This window comes from Periplaneta americana, chromosome 9, assembly GCF_040183065.1.
Source record: "Periplaneta americana isolate PAMFEO1 chromosome 9, P.americana_PAMFEO1_priV1, whole genome shotgun sequence".
Lineage (NCBI taxonomy): Eukaryota > Metazoa > Arthropoda > Insecta > Blattodea > Blattidae > Periplaneta > Periplaneta americana.
The window spans coordinates 127,112,628-127,138,022 of record NC_091125.1 but is presented as its reverse complement, the minus strand read 5'-3'; the positions used below and the strand labels follow the sequence as shown (position 1 = coordinate 127,138,022).

Here is a 25,395-nt window from a genome sequence, read left to right as displayed (position 1 = left end):
ACTTTCAAGTCTGCATAGATTTTGCAAATTTTCTTCCAAGAATGTTCATTGTGGTGTGGGTGGGTGGAGGAATTATCACTCTGCCTGGGATATGCAATGTACAAAGAGAGGTCAGTATGCTTTTGTCGTTAAGGAAGATATCTGCCATTTTCATTACACATTACACCCTGATAATTTCCCATAAATAAGACATATACACAGTAAATTGTATTGGTGATTTTATTCAGTTTATATCACCTACATAGTAACATTTTCAATCAGAATTTTAAGGTATAAAATATATTTCGATATAAAATATAGTCAAAACATTTACAATAAAATTATTTTTCATTTCATAACCAACCTTATATTAACTAGTATTACGGATATAGCTTAACAGTTTTAAGACAGTATGTAAGGCAAAATAATCAGCACGGCTGTGATCAGAGAAAGAAGCTGTACTCGAAATTGTCCATAAGTTTCTTTCCATTCAGTGAATGTTATTTCATGATGAACAGAGATGCATCTGCTTACGTATTTTCTTCCTTCCAGATCTGTTTCATTTTTAATATGCACTTAATGATACGTGTGTGAATATTTTCATTTACAGCTAATTCGTTAAGAAGAGAAGCCCACAATCTGTTACTAGGCAAAATTTGCCTCCTTTTTATTAGACTGTAAAGTTCCACCTTCAATTACATTAAATTTATCTAAAACAATTATTTATTTCTTATTTGTGATATTCGCTTAAAGATGATTTTCAACAAAAGTAATATGACAAAACTAACTGTAAAAATCAATAATATACAACCATTGATATTTTCTATAACATATATGTTTAATATTATGTGGTAGTATAATAACCCTCGTTATTTGTAATTTTTAAATTTTCGTGAATTTCGTAAGGAAGTTCATGAAAATTTTTGACGTATTATCACAGTCTACTATATACACTCACGAAGCTTGAGTTTTGAGGGTGCTAGAAACAATAGACTGCGCCGGTACTATTTCACATTGTCTGTAATGGGGCGATATTAGCGATCCTAGTGGTGAGCAACTATCTAATGTTTGCATATTTACTACGTATTGAGTTTCGTGACTGTATATACTAGACTGTGGTATTATGAAATCGTAACATATGATTTATGACATTCGTATTACTTCTACAAGTATATTAATTTTCATCTGAAGTAGGCTTTTGGGTATTCTGCCGTATCCTGGAATACCCAAAAACCTAATTGAATTGTTTTTTTTTTAGAAACCCCATAAGTCAAACTTTAACAAAATTGAGTTTATTGCTAATTCCTGTTCTATAGAGATAGATATACCATTTTCCAGAAATATACCAAAAGTAAAATGGTATTTCTGTTGTGGCATGTGCGCTTGAAAATTAGGTTTCGTGGAGGAGGCCCATAAATCAGTGACAAGGCTGACACAGAATGAACAATACTATAGCATAAGCTTTTGTGTTTGGTAAATTAATTATTTTGTGTCTGAATTTTGGATTTGTTGGAATAATGTTGTTGTCTTTTGTGTAATGTATTATTGTATTAGATTATTTCATGCAGAACTTTATTATTTATGTCCTTAGTGACATTTCATATAGGTTAGAGTAAAATTTGTTAACTTGAAGCAAAAATTATGAAATCAGCTTCTAAATACTGGTTTTGAGATTCAAATTCATATTGCTTTTGAACCAGATTTTCAATTATTTCATGAAATAAAGAGAATGTTTTGTTAAACCTCTACCAAATTTCGAGAAACCCATAAGTCAAACATTTGCAAATATGAATATTGAGTCATATTCTATTTAAAAATATTCTTTTGGACACAGAAATATTCGTTATGTTTTTACCAATAGTTCCCATTTCTAATATTTCAATTCTTAACTCGTACGTTTCTTTTAAACAGTTTTTTTGTGTTTCCCCAAAACTTTGTATTTCGTGAATTAAGAGGTTTCTAAAAAAAAAAAAAAAAAAAAAAAAGCCCATTCAATTCTGATCACAGTCACCGTGAAAACCTATAACTCACATATTAACTTTGCTTGTATGTTTATTATAATTAGAGAATGTTTGCAATAAAAGAAATTAAAAAAATCAGAAACTAAATGGAAATTAATCCTTTGGCAAATGTTTACGTATTTTACAATATTTTTATCCCTTTCTATTTTTAGTTTGGTAGTATATGTTAATAAATCGGAATAAGATTATTGCTGTTTGTGATTCTTTTTACTTGCATTGTTACAACATTAATTTTTCTTATTCTATATTATTTATCTTGCTTCTGTTTAAGATTTTCATTGTTGTATTAATTCAAGTGTTTATATTTGAAACTTTCATTACAGTTTCCACCTGTATTAGAAATATAATATACTTTAATTTCTTTAATTTGTTTAATTAGTTACATAATCTATATACATGTTACAGAAGTCTTATATCATTCACTGTAAAATAAGATAAACAGAAAGAAAAGAAAATCTAATTATAAACATAGTTACTATCATGTAATAAATCATCAGTCTTCTTTTATATTTTTAACCCTATGATAAATATATATTCCTTACGGAACAATAATATATATTTTCTGTAGGATAATAGTTATATTTCTGCTTCATTGAAAAGTTTATTCATTCGATGTTTCATTGAAAAGGACGAGACTGACTGCTAATTTTCCCTGAGTCAGGCAAGAAATTCTTGTCTATATGGAAAGGTATATTTCTTATCCAAAACATAGAGAAGCAATGGATAATTTATTTTTTTAACAATGCAGAATGTGTTATTTACATTTCTTCCTCGATATCTTCAAATGTTCCGCAAAACATTTCTTTTGAAGACATTTCGTCCCTGAGCACAGATAGACATTACATACAGAAAGCAGTTATGATATTTTTATATTAAATTGCCATAAATATATTAAAAGTTTCGTAAAATCTGTGCTGTACTGTATAATTATATCAAACTGTAAATATTTTAGAAAGTCTTGGCAACTGCTGAACTGTATGTGTTATAATCTGAAACATGAAAGCCATTAATGTTTTCCTACAATTATAGGTTTGTTTTTGAACTTCGGCGTAGCTCAGTGGTTAGAGCGCTTGGCACGTAGAACCAATTATTGGTTTGTTGGAAATTTTCGAATTGTGATACTTCATAGTAGATAACAATTACTATTCTTCGAAATTTTGATTTGATGTTGCTGCATGTAGCTAGCTGTCTCACGTACATCGCCGCTAGAGAGAATCTGAACCTTCTGCAGGTTCTTCAGTAGAAGGTGTGCACAACATTCCTTCAGTTGGACTGTCTCCTGGGCTTCCACCTGCGTCAGGAGCACTGAAATCAAACCATTTGCTTCAGAATTAAGTTTTCAATAGTTCCAGCATGTTCTGGAACTTGATATTTCCAACGTTTCGGAACTACAAGGGAGAGCCAAAAAGTAACCTTAATAATTGCTTTATTAATTGAATATGTACAATAAGATTACAAACACTTCATCACTTTCAACATAGTATAACAGGAACACTTGCATTGTATGTAGTTGGGACTATGGTGAAAAGTGATGAAGTGTTTGTAGTGTTACTTAACATATTCAATTAATAAAACAATTATTAAGGTTACTTTTTGACTCTCCCTCTTACTTACAGGTTCCATCATTAGGGCAAATAAGAATAACCAGAGGGATCGCCTACTCTGTTGGACTCGTTACGCTAGGCTAATCCGAACGACTGTACAACGATTTTAATTGGCTATTGTTTGTGTAGAAAACTAATTGCTGAAGTCAAATGTGACACACGGAAAAATTGTAATACTAATTAATATATGTGAAACGAAACTATAAATAATTGATTATGGAATAATAAAACTAATGTTTAATATTATTAGCATAGAGGAGGAAAATCTGAGAATTATATTACAAAAAAAGAGTAGTTAATATAATCTGTGTAGTATTACTCATGATGCAAGAGTATATCCCCAGCGAATAGGGATTATAAAGAATGGACACTGAGCGTATTTTCCTATGTTTTGTTTCTCTGTGCGCCAGCGGTTAGTTCCACTTTCAAGCGCTAGAGGTAGTGTAATCGAGCATACGCTAAGATAATAATTGAGAATAGAGTTGAGCCACAGGATCCAAACATCGCCTAACTTATTGCATAATCCAGTAACGCTTTGCTTCAAATAAATTCAAGTTAACAGCTTTTCATTATTTCTCAGTGATAAACTAGTTGTAATAATAATATTTTATATTTCAGATATAATACATTATATTATAAAATAATATAATACATTATAAAATTAAGTATCGAATTCGTTTAATATTTGTATAATAATATAATATAGGTATATGGTTTTACTTCTCGTAAGAGTTTTGTTTTTCCATTTTCAGCGCTATCAAATCATTACATATTTTAATTGTTGTTGGGGTCAACGTCTCAACTCTCATTATAAAGGAACTCTAGAGTCTAGACATTGCAGTTAATGAAGGATTTATTATTTTATGGATCCAATTTATTTTATTTGAGTACATAATGTACCTAGATGTATTAATTGTATGTGTTATATTTCCGCTGTGTCGATTGCTAGCTAGTGTGATGTCAGCGCCAACTCTAGGGAGAAAGCAGAATCTGACGCTTTAGCTGGCTTGAAGGTCATTGAAATCAGTCCGGCTACATCAAAGGTACCGACGCGAAGTGTCCATTCTTTATAATCCCTATTCGCTGATATCCCTGTCAATATGTCATGTGTAAGGAGGCCATGTCATATTGCAGATTGCAAGAATTCATCAGCTGTCAGATTTTATCTATTTTCTTCACATATCAAGATATTTTAATCTAAAATTCATATAATTAAAATTACTAACATCTTACGAATGTGTACAAATGTTAGTGACATTGCATATGCAAGTTTAATAGCGAAATTCGTAAAACAAACATTGAATTCTATCGAATCACTAAGCTAACTCATTATTGCTTAATGAATTGTAAATAGCAACCAAATATTCTACCATATGTGATATATAGTTTTGAAATGGTTTTATTTATGGATTTTACTATATTCCAATATCTAAAACATGAGGAAATATCACATTTAAGGACACTGATTTGTAATTCCGAAGAAGATATACCGTACATGAATATAATGATACTAATTATTAGTAATTATGGCAACAAGAAATTTCATATCAATTTGTGTGTTTCTTTTTTTTTGTGGAAAATAATGATTCTGATAATACGGATAAATCTGCCTGTCAATTTTGTGATAAACTCTACTGCCTACATATACATATAAGAAAGGCCCATCCGTAAGAACATCGTAATTCCCTAGTCAACTAGTTGTTGCAGCAACCTACTCTAGACGAACCAATGAATAATAATAATAAACACAACGATAAAAATAGTATTCTTAAAATTATAGTACATTATGCAACGAGCCTATAATGATAGTAATTAAGACGCGAGCATGTTTGTTTATGAAACGAGCGCAAGCGAGTTTCATAATTTTCATACGAGTGTCTTAATTACCATTATAGGCAAGTTTCATACGACTTTTTATCCTCGACCATATTTCTAACTTCAAATTATTCAGAAGTATTCATTTTATTTGTATCTGACTGAAGATCGGAACTGACCTTGTGCATAGCTCGTTAATTGTGAGATGTGCGCAGACGCGAAAGTATTGATTTCTTCCGAGGAACAATAATGTCATTGACCTTGATGTAATGTAGAGAATAACATGAACTAATTTTGATATAACCTGGAAATTGATTTAGAATTGAAAAACGAGATGACAAATTGAATTTATTTGAATATTATTTACAATTAACGCTAATTATTATAGTAACAGAACATAACCTTCTGCGACAGTATTGGATTTCCAGCCTCCGTGACGTTTCCCTTGTTGTCTTTCGATTGCATATCCGAGAATAATCGAAAACCTGTACTTTAATGACGTGCATTAAAGGACAGCTACCAGGTGTATAATCACTACATTTCGGCATGGTCGAGCATAAAATATATTAATGCCCACGTGCATGAACGCCTTACATGCTCATCTGTGTTCCACAATTAAACATTCCAATTTTCCAAACGTTTATTGACAAACCTCTTGATTGACAATTCTTCCCACATAGAAATGAAAGTAAGCCGAACAGAACCAATTAAAATAAAGCGCGGTGTAATGTAAAGTGATCCGCTTTCTCCTATATTGTTTAACTTAAGTATTAACCACTTAGGCCTACTCAATGATCTCACAGACAGAGATGTTGCTGCAGCATATGGATTTCAATTGACAGGGGACTCTGTTCCTTAGACTATACTATGCTTTGTCGACGACCTTGTGATTATTGGAAAGGATAATGAAGCCGTTACAGCCTTAGTCACTCTAACTATAAATCTTGTGCAAGAAATAAGATTAAACATAAATCTTCAGAAGTCACATGCTATAGCCTATTGACTAATGTTGGCAAAGTGGAAAAAGGCGTAATTAATACTGTCAATGGAGAAATCGAAAGTATTTCTGCTGACTATTACACTTTTACTACGTCACACTACTTTTGACCAATAAAACGGTACGAAAGGACGTCTTTCAACCAAACATGGCTGCTTATCGCACAATTTTATCGCGTGCCTAGCACTTGTTTAATTTTATCGCGTCCCTAGCACTTGTTTATTTTTATCACTACCCTAGCATTTGTTTCTTTGTTTGCCAACATTTCAAACTGCACTGGTCTGGACGTCAAAAAACAGAAAATTACAAACCACTCCAGTCGATGCACAGCACTTTCAAATATGACTCGCATTGTCATTCAAGAACAAGAATTAATAAAGATCACTGGTCATATATGAAGAGCACCATTCGGAAATCCTGAATAAGTTGAGGGATACACCATGTACATCAATGAGTTCACTTCTTTTACGCACACGTCCAATATAACATCAACTGAACCACCAACCACTAAAACATTCAAATTTGAAAATTATACTTTCAATAATTGTTTCTTTTAAAATTATTCATGTTTATTTTTTATTTCACCATCATTAATTAAAACGTTTCTTGTTTATTTCATCATCCCTAATTAAAACTTTTCTAACACTTGTTTATATTATTTAGGTTATGTTTGTTATAGCTTCTGCTATATGATATAATGGATAGTGTATCAGAGATTGTTTAATACTAAGATTTATTGAAAATTATCTGTCAAGTGATTACTGGGATCTGGATGATTGAAGTGAAATGCAAATGTTTTAATAAAAATGAAACTGAATCAACGAAGCCTTCTTGACTAGTAAGTGTCCACAGAGTTCAATGAAGATTCCATAGTTGGCAACTGATAACAAGAAAACATAATCATAAAACATTACTGCCATCTAGCGTAATGTTGAGATGGTACAATAATACATTTGAAGACAGTTGTATTTTCGTAAGCCAATTAATATTTTATTGTATTGGAGTACTTCGTTACTTCTAATCTTTATATACTTTCTTCTAATCATGGAATAGTCAATTAAATCGCACTCGAGTTTTGATTTTCTCTAGATAAATCAAAACCTCTAGTGAGATTACTGTTGATAAAAAAATCAAATATCTGAGAGTATCCTTCAATCAAATTTTGATTTTTAACTCGAGTGAGGTCTTAAGCGAACTTAAAAATAATGAGATAAATTGTCATCTACTACTGCCTCACCAAAAACTGACTTATAATCCGTTCAACGACCCCACATTGACTTATCATTTACAAACAGCTCCTATAGATCTAATTCCCAGAACTCTCCTTCTAAGATAACATGACTAGTAGCGGTGTCAAGGAAATACTCCAAATTCCCAGTGACACTCCCAAGAGCATGATTTACTCCAGCAGCAAATATAAGCGCCTAGCTGTTCTTCGGGCTTCCTGAAAAGCTTTGCTTCAATAGTTAAACATCAACTACACTCTAAAATTGTGACGTGATAGAAAAAAAACGGACTTCAGGTCTGTAATCAGCACACTCAAATTAGGGTTGGTGCACTTGTTTTTGTTCAGTATTACAATGACAATAAATGAAATAAAATGGATGTAAATGTATTAAAAATATTATTTGAGAATTGTGACGCGATAGGAAAAAACGGACTTCAGATCTGTAATCAGCACACTCAAATTAGGGTTGGTACACTTGTTTTTGTTCAGTAGCAAAATCACTGTAGACCAGTGTAATAGAAATTACATTGAAGTCCAACTCTACACAAATTAGTACATTATGAAACGAGCCTATAATGGTAGTAATTAAGACGCAAGTATGATAGTTTATGAAACTCGCTTGCGCTCGTTTCATAGTTTTCATACGAGCGTCTTAATTACCATTATAGGCAAGTTTCATACGACTTTTTATGCTCGACCATATTTCTAACTTGAAATTATTCAGAAATATTCATTTTATTTGTATCTGACAGATGGGAAGTGACCTTGTTCATAGCTCGAAATTGTGAGATGTGCGCAGACGCGAAAGTATTGATTTTTTCCGAGGAACAATAATGTCATTGACCTTGATGTAATGCAGAGAATGTATAATCTGGAAATTGATTTAGAATTGAAAAACGAGATGACAAATGGAATTTAATTGAATATTATTTACAATTAACGCTAATTATTATAGTAACAGAACATAACCTTCTGCGACAGTATTGGATTTCCAGCCTTCGTGACGTTTCCCTTGTTGTCTTTCGATTGCATATCCGAGAATAATCGAAAACCTGAACTTTAATGAATAGGTGTACTTTAATGACATGCATTAAAGGACTGCTACCAGGTGTATAATTACTACATTTCGGCATGGTCGAGCATAAAATATATTATGAAATGAATAACCAAATTTCCACAGAGAGACCCATTTTTTTACTCTATACATAGTATCTATTCTCAATAATGTTCTACGAGTTAATCTGGTAGAAATAACTACGGGCCGTATTCATAGACATTCTTAGCGCTGGCTTCCGGTGATCAGCGAAGTAACGTTTTTCGTATTCATAAACCAGTGTTAGCGATATGATGATATATGACATGACAAATGATATATGATATGATGATATGATATATGATATGATGTGATATGATATGATAAGATATATGATATGATATGATATGATATGATATGATATGATATGATATGATATGATATGATATGATATGATATGATATGATATGATTCCTGTACAAGTAATCAGTCGATAGCCGGGGCTAGTTTAGCACGCTCGTAACGCAGTCTAGCAAAATGTCTATGAATAACACCCTACATGTTATAAAACTGGGGAGGTACTTACGACACTTGTGTTATATCTTCAAATTCTCGTTCTTCATCATATGGGTTATTCTTGAAAGATTCTGAAAGAAAGATAGATTATAATATTATGTTAAATATCTTGAAATGAGCATAGATTGGATTGGTAACACTGTTAACACATATTTTGAGAGATCGTAGCTCCAGCATAGGAGCCGACTTACTTGTAATATTGGTGGGAGGGGAGGCAAGAATCTGCACAAAATTCTGAGAGTCCATTACTGTGGTAGTAACCGTGAATATTGATTGGAACAAGTTACCTGGTTGAGGTTTTTTCCGGGGTTTTCCCTCAACCCATTAAGAGAAAATGCTGGGTAAATTTCGATGCTGGATCCTGGACTCATTTCGCTGGCATTATCACCTTAACAACGCTAGATAACAATCGCAGTTGATAAAGCAACGTATAAAGTAAACCAATAAGAAAAAATCTGAGGAAATTTTAATAAATTGCTGTTTCCTCAAAATTGCGTTAAGTATTTTTCACATAATAATATCATCTGATTTTTCATTCAGTACTCATGGAAATGTTAAGTTTCGTTCTGAAAAGGAATTTTAGAATGTTACATTTTGTTCGGATCAAATTTCTGCACATTTAAAGGAAAAACTAAAATTCTTTTTACTCATTTATTACCACAATACACTGCTCTCTTAAATTGACTGAGCATATTGGGAATCAAATGAATGGCTTTCCCAAAACATGCTATGAAATGTTTCATATAAAACAATTTTTATCTCGAAAAGGAAATAGAAACGAGAAAAGTAAAATTGTATTAAACTTTTTTACTTTAAATATCTCAAAGAATACCCCCCTGAAATTAATGACTTTCACTGTGTATATTATATGTATAATATCTGCCAGGTTAAATAAAGCCATTATTATTATTATTATTATTATTATTATTATTATTACTTACTTACTTACTTACAAATGGCTTTTAAGGAACCCAGAGGCTCATTGCCGCCCTCACATAAGCCCGCCATCGGTCCCTAGCCTGTGCAAGATTAATCCAGTCTCTATCATCATACCACACCTCCCTCAAATCCATTTTAATATTATCCTCCCATCTACGTCTCGGCCTCCCTAAAGGTCTTTTTCCCTCCGGTCTCCCAACTAACACTCTATATGCATTTCTGGATTCGCCCATACGTGCTACATGCCCTGCCCATCTCAAACGTCTGGATTTTAAGTTCCTAATTATGTCAGGTGAAGAATACAATGCGTGCAGTTCTGTGTTATGTAACTTTCTCCATTCTCCTGTAACTTCATCCCGCTTAGCCCCAAATATTTTCCTAAGCACCTTATTCTCAAACACCCTTAACCTATGTTCCTCTCTCAGAGTGAGAGTCCAAGTTTCACAACCATACAGAAGAACCGGTAATATAACTGTTTTATAAATTCTAACTTTCAGATTTTTGGACAGCAGACTGGATGATAAGAGCTTCTCAACCGAATAATAACAGGCATTTCCCATATTTATTCTGCGTTTAATTTCCTCCCGAGTGTCATTTATATTTGTTACTGTTGCTCCAAGATATTTGAATTTTTCCACCTCTCGAAGGATAAATCTCCAATTTTTATATTTACATTTCGTACAATATTCTGGTCACGAGACATAATCATATACTTTGTCTTTTCGGGATTTACTTCCAAACCGATCGCTTTACTTGCTTCAAGTAAAATTTCCGTATTTTCTCTAATCGTTTGTGTATTTTCTCCTAACATATTCACGTCATTATTATTATTATTATTATTATTATTATTATTATTATTATTATTATTATTATTACAAGCATGATATATACTTCATTGGCCTATGAAGACATTGGTTCATGAAAGATATAGTGAGTTGATTAATTAATGCAAACGTAAAAAATTAATAAAATTTGCATCTCGATTAAAGACTTAAAAATTAATAAAATATCATAAATTACACTGTGTGACATGCAATTTCCCCAAATCAAGATAATTTTATTTGTAATGTTTTCGTATGCGCTGGTATCTAAAATGAATTTATTCAATTTTTCAATGAATTTAAGAAATTTTATACGCTGGAATCCTCCTCTTCGGTACGTGCTCCACTTCAGAATATTCTAAACTCGGATAGTAGCTAAAGCACTTCAATTTTCCGATACTTTTTATGATAAGTTTCCGGTTCATATTGCCTGAGATTTATCCATATTGTTTTGTTATTGCAAGGACTTCGAAAGTTCAGACATAACTTTATTTTGGCGCAGTTCAGAACATTCTCTTGCGATGTAATGTTTGCGATGTTGTTTACTTTCGTAATTTAAAACTTACAGTTAACATAATTGAAATAAAGTGCGATTTAATATATATATATACACACACATATCTCGACTCGCCAGTAACAGCGAAGCGGTGTTGCCTAGTTAAATCGTCGCAAAGTCTCGCTGAAGCGTCGCGTATTAATTTATTTCTTGCGCGCGCAATATTTATGGCTAGGAATGAATTTTAAGCGATGCCATTCGATAGAGCTACGAATTCTGAACTCAACAGTACAATAATGGCAATTATATGTCAACTGGTTCGCGTGTTATCGCTATAAGACTAAACAGAGATATCCAACCTACAATATACAGCATATTTTGCTCTGAAGTCCCTCTCTGTAAGCGAAGATAGATTCTGTTTATTTCCAAATTCAGACGTGGATTGTTTTCTCTTGTGTAGTGTGTAACTTACTGTAACAATGTATCTTGAAGGTATTGCAAGTGGCTCTGGTATTTCATCTGTTATACGCAAAAGGATAGTTCTACACTCACAGACGAGGAGTATTCTATTTTCTGTATATACTGCTTATGATACAGTGCGTGTCAGTTTTTCACAAAAAAGAATCTCACTGCAGAGGCGTGTGGTTTATAAATACATACGTTATCTTGTATTCTCGGATAGGGCAAAGAGACAATTCAAATAGGTGGTATAGCAGTATTTACCTCTCCTGGAAAATAACGCAAAACAAACATGTTAATTATTTGGACGATTTTCAGAACCGTGTATTACTTCATCATAGGATATTTTAAATAGACTATAGTAGTAGTAGTAGTAGTAGTAGTAGTAGTAGTAGTAGTAGTAGTAGTAGTGGTAGTAGTAGTGGTAGTAGTAGTAGTAGCAGTAGCAGCAGCAGCAGCAGCAGCAGTAGTGTCATTATAGAACGTGGAAAGCAAGAAGAAAGCTGAGAATAACCACAGATACGATTTTCACTTTTCATTGGAATATTATACATGGTATAAGACGAAATATTGCTTAAACGTATGAGATATTTGGTTGACATTGTAAACATAAACACTCTTGCCTCTTTTTCGATGAGTTATACGAAGAGTATTAACAATGTTCTTCCGTAAGAGCATTAAAAAAATTTTATAAGATAAGCAATTTAATTACATTTCACTTTTAAAATAAATTCGGGCATGCTAGAAACGAGAAGATTTTACAATTCCAAAACTCAATTTCTATTTTAAAAACCTCACATTATATATCATATATTACATTTTATATGTTTTTCTAATATACAAATTTACCTTCAATATATTAACGATATTATTGGGTTACGGTTTTCACATTCACGTCTTTATAACTACCTTCACTCGTAGGATATGCCACAGGCCAGAGTGATAGAACATAGAACCCTGGACCTCTAGGTAGGTATAACCCTGAGGATTAAATTAAATTAGATAGGCTTGATTTAACACAGTAAGAGAAAGTCATCTTCAATTTCAATATGAGTATTGAATTAGACCTACGTACATATGAGCAGATATGCTTATATTCTTATAGCCGGATTCTTAGCCAGAATATAGAACACTGGACTTCTAGATACGTAAAAGTTAGAGATTGAAATTAAATTAGATAGACTTAGTTTCACAGAGAAAAATAAAATAATCTAAGTTTCAGTATGAATACTGAATTATATATTATGAACACATAATTATTATGCTTACGTTGCATTATAGCCAGATTCGTAATTAGAATATAGAACCCTGGACCCTGAGTAAGGTATAAGCTAGAGAATTAAATTAAATTATACAGGCTTCATTTAGCAGAGGAAAAATAAATTACTTTTCAACTTCAATATCAATACTAAATTACGTTTTTTACAAACATGTTTACGATTTATATCGCTAGATTCGTAGGCTGCCTCTACAAACAAACTCTATCTCATCTTTCCTTTGGCGAAAAAGACAATAATAAATTGAGAATTGCTGTACAAGGAAGTCTGAACATTTGGGTAAAGTTTCTCGCCCTCAATTTTTTCAGGAGAGAATGTCCACATGTCAGATAGTGCAATACAATATGCAGCATTCCTTTTTTAAATTAAGACATTTTTCGTCTGACATTAGCAAAGTAAATTTCTACATATGTCACTTTATTTCGCAAGTTAGTGATTTCAAGATCTACTGATCTGTGAAGCGAAGAATAATAAAAATTGGGATGAAAATTATTTCAATAAGAGTAATTATATTTAAACATTACACACAATGAAGGAACAGGTCTCGACCCGTCCGCTCGCTGCACCCAGCAGCGACTGATACTAATATTTTCTGTCCTTATCTGTTGTCTCTGTCTTCCACGTCTCGTACATCGTGCACCGTGTGACAACGCCGCACTGCTGCTATCACTCGATTGGCATAGGCCATAGGCCTTCTTATTCTGAAAGCGCTATAGCGTCTGAATGAGATAAAGGTAATAGTGCCAGAGAAATGAGTCCAAGGTTCAGGTCTGAAAATTACCAGCATTTGCTCTTAATGGATTGAGGGAAAACCCCGAAAAAACCTCAACCAGGTAACTTGTCCCAACCAGGATTTCTTTTCTAATTAAAATTGTATTTTGGATATGGAGTTGGTGATCATGAAAATAAGTGGGCATCTTTTGTATTTTGTAATAAATATTTCCGACATTTGCGAAGATGATAATATACATGCTTAACGAGTTATTACATAACGTTCTTAATGATTTCATGGGTGATTACATCAGTCTGCTATGATTGCTTTACCGTAAACAGGTAACATAATCAGTTGTTATCAATTGTATATTATTTATCTTCAAATATTTTGTAAGCTCTATCTTTATTATTGCACAATGTAATACATATTATGTTTAGAAGATTGTGTATTACTAACTTTTTGTAATGCGCAATTCATTTTTTATTAAGGTTTATTTTGTTTCATTTGACATTTCACTTATAATTTAATCGGTATTTGTTAAAACAACGTTAGTCTTGAAAACCAAACTTGTGGGAAACTTAGGGCTAAGCCACACTGCGTGAAACAAAACAGCGTTACGCTGACTGAAATTAATTCAGATAGTTTGTTACAACCAACTAGCCCTTGATGAGCATTTTAAAGCCTGTCATATAGGCCTAAACACACTAAGCAGGCGAAACGTTTTATTTGTTCCAAGCAGGGAGAGACAGCCGAGAGTTGTTTCATGTCTACTTCTTTGCAGCAATCAAAATTCAGATACATTCCCCATTTGACTGTGTAAAGTTAGCTATAGTATGTATGTGTATATATATATATATATCTACATATATATATATATATATATATATATATATATATATATATATATATATGGAAATAGCTTCGTAGCAAGGAATCCAAAGTTGAGGAAAACGAGTTTTCTGTATCAATTTATCATCTAGTATCGATCTGATAGTCGACCTGGTTGGCGAGTTGGTATAGCGCTGGCCTTCTATGACCAAGGTTGCGGGTTCGATCCCGGGCCAGGTCGATGGCATTTAAGTGTGCTTAAATGTGACAGCCTCATGTCAGTAGATTTACTGGCATGTAAAAGAACTCCTGCGGGACAAAATTCCGGCACATCCGGCGACGCTGATATAACCTCTGCAGTTGCGAGCGTCGTTAAATAAAACATAACATAACATCGATCTGATATTATTTTGCATTCTTACTTACTTAGCCTATGGCTTTTAAGGAACCCGGAGATTCATAGCCGCCCTCACATAAGTCTGCCATCGATCTCTATCCTGTTCAAGATTAATCCAGTCTCTACCATCTCATTCTACCTCCCTCAAATCCATTTTAATATTATCCTCCCATCTACGACTCGGCCTCCCCGAAGGTCTTTTCCTTCCGGCCTCTCAACTAACACTCTATATGAATTTCTGGATTGCCCATACGTGCTACTTGCCCTGCCCATATCAAACGTCTGGATTTGATGTTGCTAACTATATCAGGTGAAGAATACAATGCGTGCAGTTCTACGTTGTGTAACTTTCTCCATTCTCCTGTAACTTCATCCTCTTATAATCCGTGGGCCCAGACCGACCAGCCGGCTGCTGGCCTCACGCCCACATGCCGAAGCAGAGGTGGACGATCATCCAACCAGAATGGAGATATCATGTGGTTACCACGATGATCCTCCCAGCCGTTATAGCTGGTTTTCGCAACCGGATTTCGCTACCTATCGTAGCTCCCCAAATGCATCACGATTCTGGGTGGGCACCGGTCCCATACACTGGCCGAAATTTCATGAGAAAATTTCTTCTCCCATGAGGATTCGCACCAGCGCGCATTTCGTGACGCGAGACCTAGGCAGGATGCCTTAGACCACGACGCCACGGCGCGGGACTTCATCCCTCTTAGCCCCAAATATTTTCCTAAGAATCTTATTCTCAAACACCGTTAATCTCTTTACATTCTTACTACCAGTTACATATATTTTACAACTGATTTATTATTTTAGGTAGGTCTACTAATAGTACACGGCTAATTCGAAACCTGAGATAACAATTACAGACGTAAAAATATACGTATAGTCCGTTAAATATATAGACTAATAACATACAATCATTATATTAATATATAGAAACACAGTTAATTGTGATCAGATACTGTAAGAAATTGAACCATTTATTTAAAGTGAAATAAATTGTTTTAGGTGAAATGTAATACTGAGAAGCTCCTTGTGTGATTAGGAAAAGTCCTACTGTTTACAATTTTAACTTGAAGGATCACAGCACTTTGTGTTTTATAATGACTTGTTTTATGCAGTGCGTATTGAAGATGTTTGGGAAAGCAACAAGAATTTTGTTTCGAGCAGCCTCAAACAGTTTGATTGCTGCAGTGTGAGCCTATCCTTAAAAATTCCCTTGTTGAAACAAAATTCATGTAGTGTAGTATTCTGTAGATATATTATGGATAAATAAATCAAGTAATTTTAACACCAAACGATACGTCCGTCTATAAATAATGTAAAATAACGTCAAACTTGAACATCACAAAAATTGTGACTGACGTTGTTTCAACAAATTCCGATTACTATCATCGATATAGATCTTCATCACTGTTGTAGAATTACCTCTCTAAACAGAATTTTCTACAGTTAGTTTATATACAACTTGTCAAAATCCATTGAGAAATAGATTAAACTTGCATGTGTGACCAAGTTTTATTTCGTCTCGTTGCAAGTTTTCTTTTATTTCCAATCAGAAGAAACGTGAAATTTAAATAAAATATCATCATCATCATCATCATCATCATCATCATCATCATCATCTTAATAGAAGGTATTAGGGAACAGTACCTGTTCCGTTTTCACAATGTTCAACTCCTTCTTTTCCTTGAACGCTCGGCATCTCTTCTACCTGTAGGTTGATACATAGATACTAGGGCTGAAATTCTTTCATTATTCATTCGATTTAAATATATTCTCCAGTTTTCTTTAAACGAAAAAATAGTAGAATATAAACTGTGTGCTTTAAACTTTTCTCATATATTTTCATTCCTAACCTGGTCTTTTTTCAGTAGGTTATTTTACGACGCTTTATCAACATCTCAGGTTATGTAGAGCCTGAATGATATGTAGCCTAGGTGATATTTCCCGTGAAATGAGTCCTGGGTCCAGCACCGAAAGTTACCCAGCATCTACTCATATTGGGTTGAGGGAAAACCCCGATAAACCTCAACTAGGTAACATGTCCCGACCGGGAATCGAACCGGGCCACCTGGTTTCGCGGCCAGACTCACTAACCGTTACTCCATAGGTGTGGACTAATCTGGTCGTTTGTTGTGCAACCCTTCACTTTTCGGGAGAATCTCATTTCTGTGGATTGTATTTTGCTTTTATCTCTTTCTTTTATTATCCAGAACTCACTTGCGAACACAATAATTGAAACAGCCATTATTTTGTATAACTTTATTTTTGTTCCTTTCATTGTCTTATTTTGAAGTGTTGTGTTGATTGTTCAACATATTGACTGAAATTTACTTATTTTATTTTCAATGTCTCTATCTACATCAAAATTATAGGCTATTACTTCGTAAACAATCAAAGTGAGAGACTTTTCCTAGAGATTTATTTTCTGTTATAATTTTCGAGCGTACAGGATATTTTCCACACTGAACTGTTACCTTAGTTTTCCTTGAATATATTAAATATTAAAAATTTTTTAGATTATACTGTTTCCTGAGTTGATAATTATAATAAAGAATACATTGATTAAAACAGTGGTTCCCAACCTTTTTTTGACTGGCGACACACTTCACTGAAAGCCCACTATATCGCGACACACTTATTTGATTTTTTTAATAATAATGTAATAATAATAACAACCAGTGCTTTTCTTCTAAAGAAAAATGTGGTTTAACTCTGTGTAGAATATTTTATAGCGGACCTGGAGATGATTAGGCCTACGTTCACTGCACGGGAATTTTGTCGTTTTTAAGCTCCTTTTCGTCCAACTAAGACTTTCAAGGTCTAAGTGGAATTCAAAGAAAAATTATATTAAAAACATAATTATTCACACATATTTCGGTTTCATAACGAAAAATGCAAGAAGAAGGTGCCGGAATGCCGTTCATGCGCATTCCGCCAGATAAAAAGCACTGATAACTTCTTTGTAGTGTCGGACATCCAGTGCTGTAAATAGGTCGATGTTAACATACAATCGAAAATTCTAAAAAATAAGCAGCAACTTGAGTGGCATTAGAAAGAAACAAAGTTATGTGTCAAAAATCCCAACGTATCTATGTTGGATGTCCGATAAAAGATTTGTATTATCGTTTTTTGAAAACTCACCTCTTTAAATTAATTTGAAGTATGCGCTATATGGGTTGCACAGAGTTTATCTATATGTGGCCTTACGGTTGAGAGACCAACACGTAAATCATCTACAAGATGCAGCAATCTGTTCCTTTGTTTAGATTTCACTATTTTCATGGTAGAAAACGCTGACTCACATAATTGACGTTGAAAACGGCAGTTATAAATATTTTTTTAGTTTATAATAATAATAATAATAATAATAATAATAATAATAATAATAATAATAATGATTTATTTTAGCTGGCAGAGTTAAGGCCGTAAGGCCTTCTCTTCCACTCAACCAGCAAAAAGTGTATATACATATGCATGAACTTACAAAGAATCCAACAATTTGAGAATCCAACAATTTGAGTCGGCACTATCGACTGATTTCACATAATTTTCCACGTATAAAGACACTCGGGATTTTATTTACATTCATTTCCACGACATGTAAAACCATATTTAAACTATTCATAACTGTATTTACGAAGCGCAGTACGTTTTTGTGAACCCTGAAGGGAATTTTCGCTCACATTATTTGAATTAGCACTGCTGTCATGTAACACAAAACTTGATTCCGATTGTCTTTTTCGAATTAAAAATTTGTTCTGATAAAATCTAGATAAAGCGCTTTTAATAAAATAGTCGCACTATCACCTGCTCAAACGTATATACTGAAACTAACCAATGTGTTCTGACGATTCTAAACTGTTTATTACTAACTTAAGTGGACGTGTAAACGAATTACTAACAGTGTTGCCAACTCAGAATTCCATTCACCGCTGCACGAGCTTAAAAAAACCGCTAAAATGTAGTTAAAAAACTCCAGATTTTTCTTAACACATCACTTCCAAATTTGAAATACAAACTATACAGTTTTAGGAACTGAAGAAAAACCGTCAACGGGGCGAGAATATGTCCTCTTTGTGGTAAAGGCGAGACATCACACCATATTTTATCGGACTGTGAAGCCACAGAAGGTATGAGGAAACGATTCCTGCCAGAGTTATTCATTACTCACTCTATAAAAATGTAGACTAAATTATGAAAAGTGTATATCATTTTGTAGGCTCTATGTTCTATGCAAAATTGTATGGACAATTAAATCCGAATATTTTGCATTCAATATACCTATTACCTTACACCATTTACATCGAGCTTTCCAGCTATCACCGGCAACTTCTTCCTCTCTATATTTCAAAATTGAATGAAATATACTGGACACTTCGGAAACAATCACATTCACAGTCACACTAGTCGGTTCATAATCTGATTTCACACTGTGTTTGAGACGTGCCTGCCAGCAATGAGTTTGGTTTTAAATTTTAAGTATGTCTGTGTTGCATAAACTATAATGCGGAATGATAAATTAAATAATATATCATAAATGAAAATAATAATTCAGTTCATTATCTTCTCTTTATAATTAAATATATCAATTCATTTACAAAAACAATGCATACATCATTAGACTAAGAGTTTAACAAATGTGGCACACCTTATTTGTACAAAAATGGATGAGGCAGGAAATGGACGTGTTTGTATGAAATCGAGTTAAAATAAAACGTTGATATTTTATACTCGCACAATGAAACATTATGATAATATCATATTAAACTCTGGTTTATGATTAACTAATATTGTTGTCCGCAAGTACATATACAATTATCTTTACAGAAAAAAACTAAAAAATATCGTCTCCTTCCGCCGGAATCATCAAAAAACGCCAAATAAATAGCTAGCCGCAGATGGTAAAATTCTGTAGCTGACCATAGTCCCAAAAACATCAGATTTAGCTACAAAACCGCTGACTTGGCAACACTGATTACTAAACGTTGTTGCAGTCTTCACTTATATTCGAATTATTGCCAGGCAGAAAAATTAAACTGAGCATTGTTGCAGGTGTTCACGTTTCATGGTAAAGTCTGTCTTAAAATAAAATGTATCATATCAAAGACTTTGTTGTAAATTAAAAAATGTGTTGTAAATAGACATTCTGGATTATATAAAATTTATTTTTCAATTTCAAAATTTCGAGACACACTCCATGGGGCTGCGCGACACACCGGTCGGGAACCCCTGGATTAAGAGGTTACACTCATTGGAGTGGCATGCGTTGAACGTCTCGTTGCCTAGCCCAAGACTAATCGAAATCCGACAGTGACTATCGGAATTTGCGGTGTAGGGTAAACAATGGTAATTTCGTGATAATTTCATGAAAACTAATTTAAAATGCAAATGTGTAAATACATCATTATTCCGATTTTTTCATCTAAAATACGATAACTTGCTGTAAAAATCTGGAGACATAAAATATTGTATACGTTCTTGAATATGTGCCAAAACCACTTTTACAACTTAAGCTGAAAGATTGGTTATTTCGTGATAACCTTGGTAATTTCGTGATATTGCATTGATAATTTCGTGAGAGGTAGAAGAATTGTGGAAAAATTCATTAAACTCAAATGAAATTCTCATTTATTGTTACAAGACTTCAAACATAGTAATTCCGTCTAATATTCATAGCAAGAAAACATAGAAATATATATCAACACATAATAAGAATGAAATCAAAGTAAAAATTGAAATTGAAAAGTGATCTTCTTTTCCCTGAAAGGGTGAATACTTTTATTACGGACTTTACTATAGCCTATATTACTAGGGTAACTCCAAAAGTAATGCATAACGTTTGTTTAAAAATTATATTTTTATCCTACAGCTTTGCTATTTTCACAGAATGTAGATGCATCCTTAAGGAACAAAATGTCACTTTTCCACATAATCCCCGTCCCTTTCAACTGCCTTAGGTAACCTAGGAACGAGGGCCTATAGACCAGCACGGTAAAAGTCAGGACCAACACGTCTGAGCCACTCTTTAGCAGCGTGCACAAGGGAGTCATCTTCTAACCTCGTTCCGCGAAGGGATCCTTCAGCTTACCAAAGAGATGGTAATCCCACGGTGCCAGTTCAGGACTGTAAGGTGGATGTTTCAGTGTTGTCTATCCGAATTTTCTGATCTAGTCTGTGGTCTTGTGACTGATATATGGCTGTGCGTTGTCGTGCAATAGCAGAACTTCCTGCTTCTCCCGATGTCGTCGAACACGACTCAGTCGAACTAGAAGTTTCTTGAGATTTGCAACATACCCGTCAGAATTAATGGTGGTTCCGTGTGGCATGATCACCACAAGCAAGAGTCCTTCTGAATCGAAAAACACAGTAGCCATAACATTTCCTGCCGAAGGTGTACTTTTGAATTTCTGTTTCTATGGTGAATTTGCATGATGCCACTCCATTGTCTGCCTCTGTCTCCGGTCCAAAATGGTGGAGCCATGTTCCATCTTCTGTCACAATTCTTGCAAATAAGTCACCTAACACTTATCATTGACACTTAGCATGATAACAATTCAAACAGAAGCTACACTGAACCCATTGCGTCTCCGTTTTCTTTTTTTGTTATCATATCTTGTCTTCAGATTTCTAAAATTCCTATTGTAAAACAATTTTTAAAATAGTATAAAATGTAACACTTAATGCTCAACGAAATTTCGCCTCAAACAGCTAAGATTTCTATCAGTAAAGCTAAGCCTATATGGCGACTACAGATGTATCTAAAATTCCAAAAACGTTTCCTAAACTTTCATGAAGATACAATAAATCTTTGTACCAAATATCATATGCTTACCTTTAGTAATAAGCCTGTAATGTAATTACAAACATCCACAAAATTTGTACGCCTGAGAAGTCGACGCAAACTTGCTCTCTCCAAACATGAAAGCTCACTGAAGCAACTACAATAGTCACACAAAGCGTAGCTGTATGTTTCTGGAAACTGAATAACATATGCAATCCCCTGGCGGAAATTTGGATCTCGTAACACCATTGGTTAGTTCACAAAAGAGCAAAGAAACAGTATCACGAAATAACCACTGCGACGAAATTACCAATGTTTACCCTATACTGAAGACCCTCGGTACGTTTCCTTGCCATATAACCGTATTTCCCGTTAAAAATTGAGCCATTGCCACCATCACTTTGCAGTAGTATTTCTGTGGTTGAATATTGCAAGAAATTTATGTCTGTGGTGACACGAACTGAAAACAGATTAACAGAGAAAATGTGAATTCAACTACTTACCAGTAAAGTCTGTGGAGAGACATTCGCACCCTGCTGATCCCGTATCGTCTGCCATACCAGCGTCTATTACGTTCAGAATCACATCGAAGAGTCTAAGGTTGGGAGAGAGTGATGCTTAATAAAGGCTTACTCTCCTGAGGATTGATAAGATAAATAGTAACGATAAGGAATCGATCTGTCATACTTATGTTTACTCTGCAATGAAATATTGTCATAGTCTACTAAATGTGGAGATAATACAAAACAAACGGAGATGAATATGTGAATAACAAGCATGGAATCGAATAAAATTGTAACAGAAGGTGTTAAATATCAGGACATTCGAAAATTACATACAGCAGTGCTGGAAATAGGTCCTTGTAGTCGTTAGAAACTTGTAATATGTGATAAAGGATTAATAATTATTTCTTTTGTACTTTATTTAGTCGCTTGAACTACAATAGTCATATCGCGACTTTCCTATGGATGCGATATAATTTTGTCTGAAGTTTGGCGTAAACTCCGAATGCACAACTGAGGTACTCTCTCACCAACACGACATCTATCGCGACAGCTGGACACTTAAACCTCCTACCAAAGCGCCATCAAATCTCCGGACAGAACATTTAAACTCTCACTATACAGAGGCTATCTCGTGTATAATGTTATGGCGGATTACTGAAATATAAGTTACTTTTGTCGGAGGGTTATGGATCTGTTTTCCGTGGAAACAGGGTATCAACCTGGCATTTTCCTTTATTACTAGAAATATATAATATACTGTGACAGCCACATCGAGACTCGAACACGCGTCCTGCAAGAGTCGCGCGGGAGTCGACACGGGCTCCACGGAGCACTGGGGGGGCGGAGCGCGGGATGGAGAGGAGAGGAGAGGAGAAACGGCGGCATGCTGGGCCGCGGGAGAGAGGGGGAAGTAAGCAGCTGATGACTGAGGGGAGAAATCCAGAGAGGTCTGGATAGGCGTCATCTTCTAGGCATCTGTCGATTCATCGCGATATCGTACTCTCCAGAAACTATGGTTTAGTTATAAATACAACACGCGAGTGAACTTGAGCAGTTGTTGTAATCGGTGGACAGCAAGCCAGCCAGTCTTGTGTAGCAATGAAGCCAGCTTCAAGACCGGAGTTCGACTTGAGTGTATCCGCAGCTGTGTGAGCGTCCGAAGTCCTGAGTTTGAGTGCAGTGGACCGCAGTTGGGGGACCTCAGTTCGACGTTCAGTGGACTGTGTCTGAAGGTCTGGGGTTCGAGATACTGTGAACTCGAGTGACTGAGCTAGAAGAACTAGCCAAGGCAAACGAATTGTGAACTGAGAACTGACAGTTCTGTGTTGTAAATAGTGCTTTGTGAACATTAGTTAAGATTAACAGTTCATTGTTGTTCTCAATAATTCAAGTAAATTGTCATTGTCGTCTGTGGAGTGCAATAACGAATACTGTGTTACTGTGTGGAGTGGAAATCCCATTGTCGACGGAAGAGCTGAAACTAAATTAATTGAAGTGACTATTGTTGAAACAATAAAATTACATTCTTGATTTGTAATAAAATTACAATGCTATATTGAGGGAACCACGAAAAAACCTCAGTCAAGTTTGCATGCCCCGGAGTTTGAATCCGGGAACTCGCGAATACAAGTCTCAAACGCAAACGTCTGACCTAACACGCTCGGTAATAATAATTATTATTGTTGCAGAAATAAATCACATTGAATTTCCAAATTTCGTTAGTAATTTGTCGATTCTCTTCAGTGTTGAGACGCGGGCAGAAGACAGAAATTGTAATATTTTATATTACTCAATGATTTAGAAAAAAATGTACGATTACTTACAAAGCTGAAAATATTTTTTCAGGATAACTAATTTTATGATTATTATTAATTATTAATTGTATGTCATACCTCTACAGTAGCAGTAGCAATAGCTGTGCCGACTTCCTATTTCTAAACGTCATCTCTCTCGGTCTTGAGCATCATCTTGCAGACCTATGCAGACATAGCCTCTCTGAGACCATCATATTTCGATCTTCTTGGTCTGCTACGTTTTCGTCTGTAAGGTTGTGTCCAGTGAAACACTTTGTCACCAACATTTTTCCATGTCTCTTACTCGTATATTTACCGGTGAAATTTATCTTCATTTTCATTTTTGTCACTTTATACTTCCGTTCACCATGATGACGTGTAGCAGTCGCTGTCGTATGACGCAATTACTGATACACTGTATCTGGCTTTTAATGATCCACAACAGTCAATGTAATCGAAAGTGATCGGGTTAGTACCAACTATGCAACATTTCTAGTATAAATGGAACCTATCTTCCCAATCGGGCTAAGTGCCAATTTTTCGAACTTAATTTTATTCAATCTAAGGAAGGTATGTCCATAATATGAGCATATCTTCCTAAGTGGGCTCTGTCGTAGTTCTACTGTGACTAATTCGTGCGCCGAAAGATAGTGTTGGAGGTATCTCAACTTACATACATTTGACAGTATTTGTTATTAATATCTCAGAAATGTTTTTGGTGCTTAGCACTTTTGGAAAGATAGGTCTTCGAATATTAGTGTGTTCTTAACTCCTCAAATATATTACATTTAAATGTTTTCTTACAATGGATAATTCTTAATACGAAAGAAAATAGAATGGCTGTGAAGGGTACATTCTAAAGTCATGCGTGGAATTGTATGGAGCTTGATTTATTTCTTGTGTGAATTTTTGCGTTGTTAGTCTGGCAACACTCATTGTAAGCATGATTTTTGAGACCCAAGTCACTTGCGTAGATAAAATGTGGAATATTTCCATGTAATTTTGCATTTTTAGATATCATCTTATTTCGATTAAGCACATCATTTGAATTATTCAAACTTTCTTTTATATTCACTATTGTTTACACTTCGGATCATAACTAAACTTATGGAGTTAAA

General features: G+C 34.3%; 1 long non-coding RNA gene across 1 annotated transcript; it reads right to left on the bottom strand.

Moving 5' to 3' along the window:
- Positions 1–201: 201 nt before the first annotated feature.
- LOC138706467 (uncharacterized) lies at positions 202–22,631 on the bottom strand. Its single transcript, XR_011334003.1, has 3 exons — positions 22,482–22,631; positions 9,264–9,324; positions 202–3,305 (listed from the first exon to the last, which is right to left on the bottom strand). It is a non-coding gene; the product is annotated as an uncharacterized lncRNA (long non-coding RNA).
- Between the last annotated feature and the right edge of the window lie 2,764 nt (positions 22,632–25,395).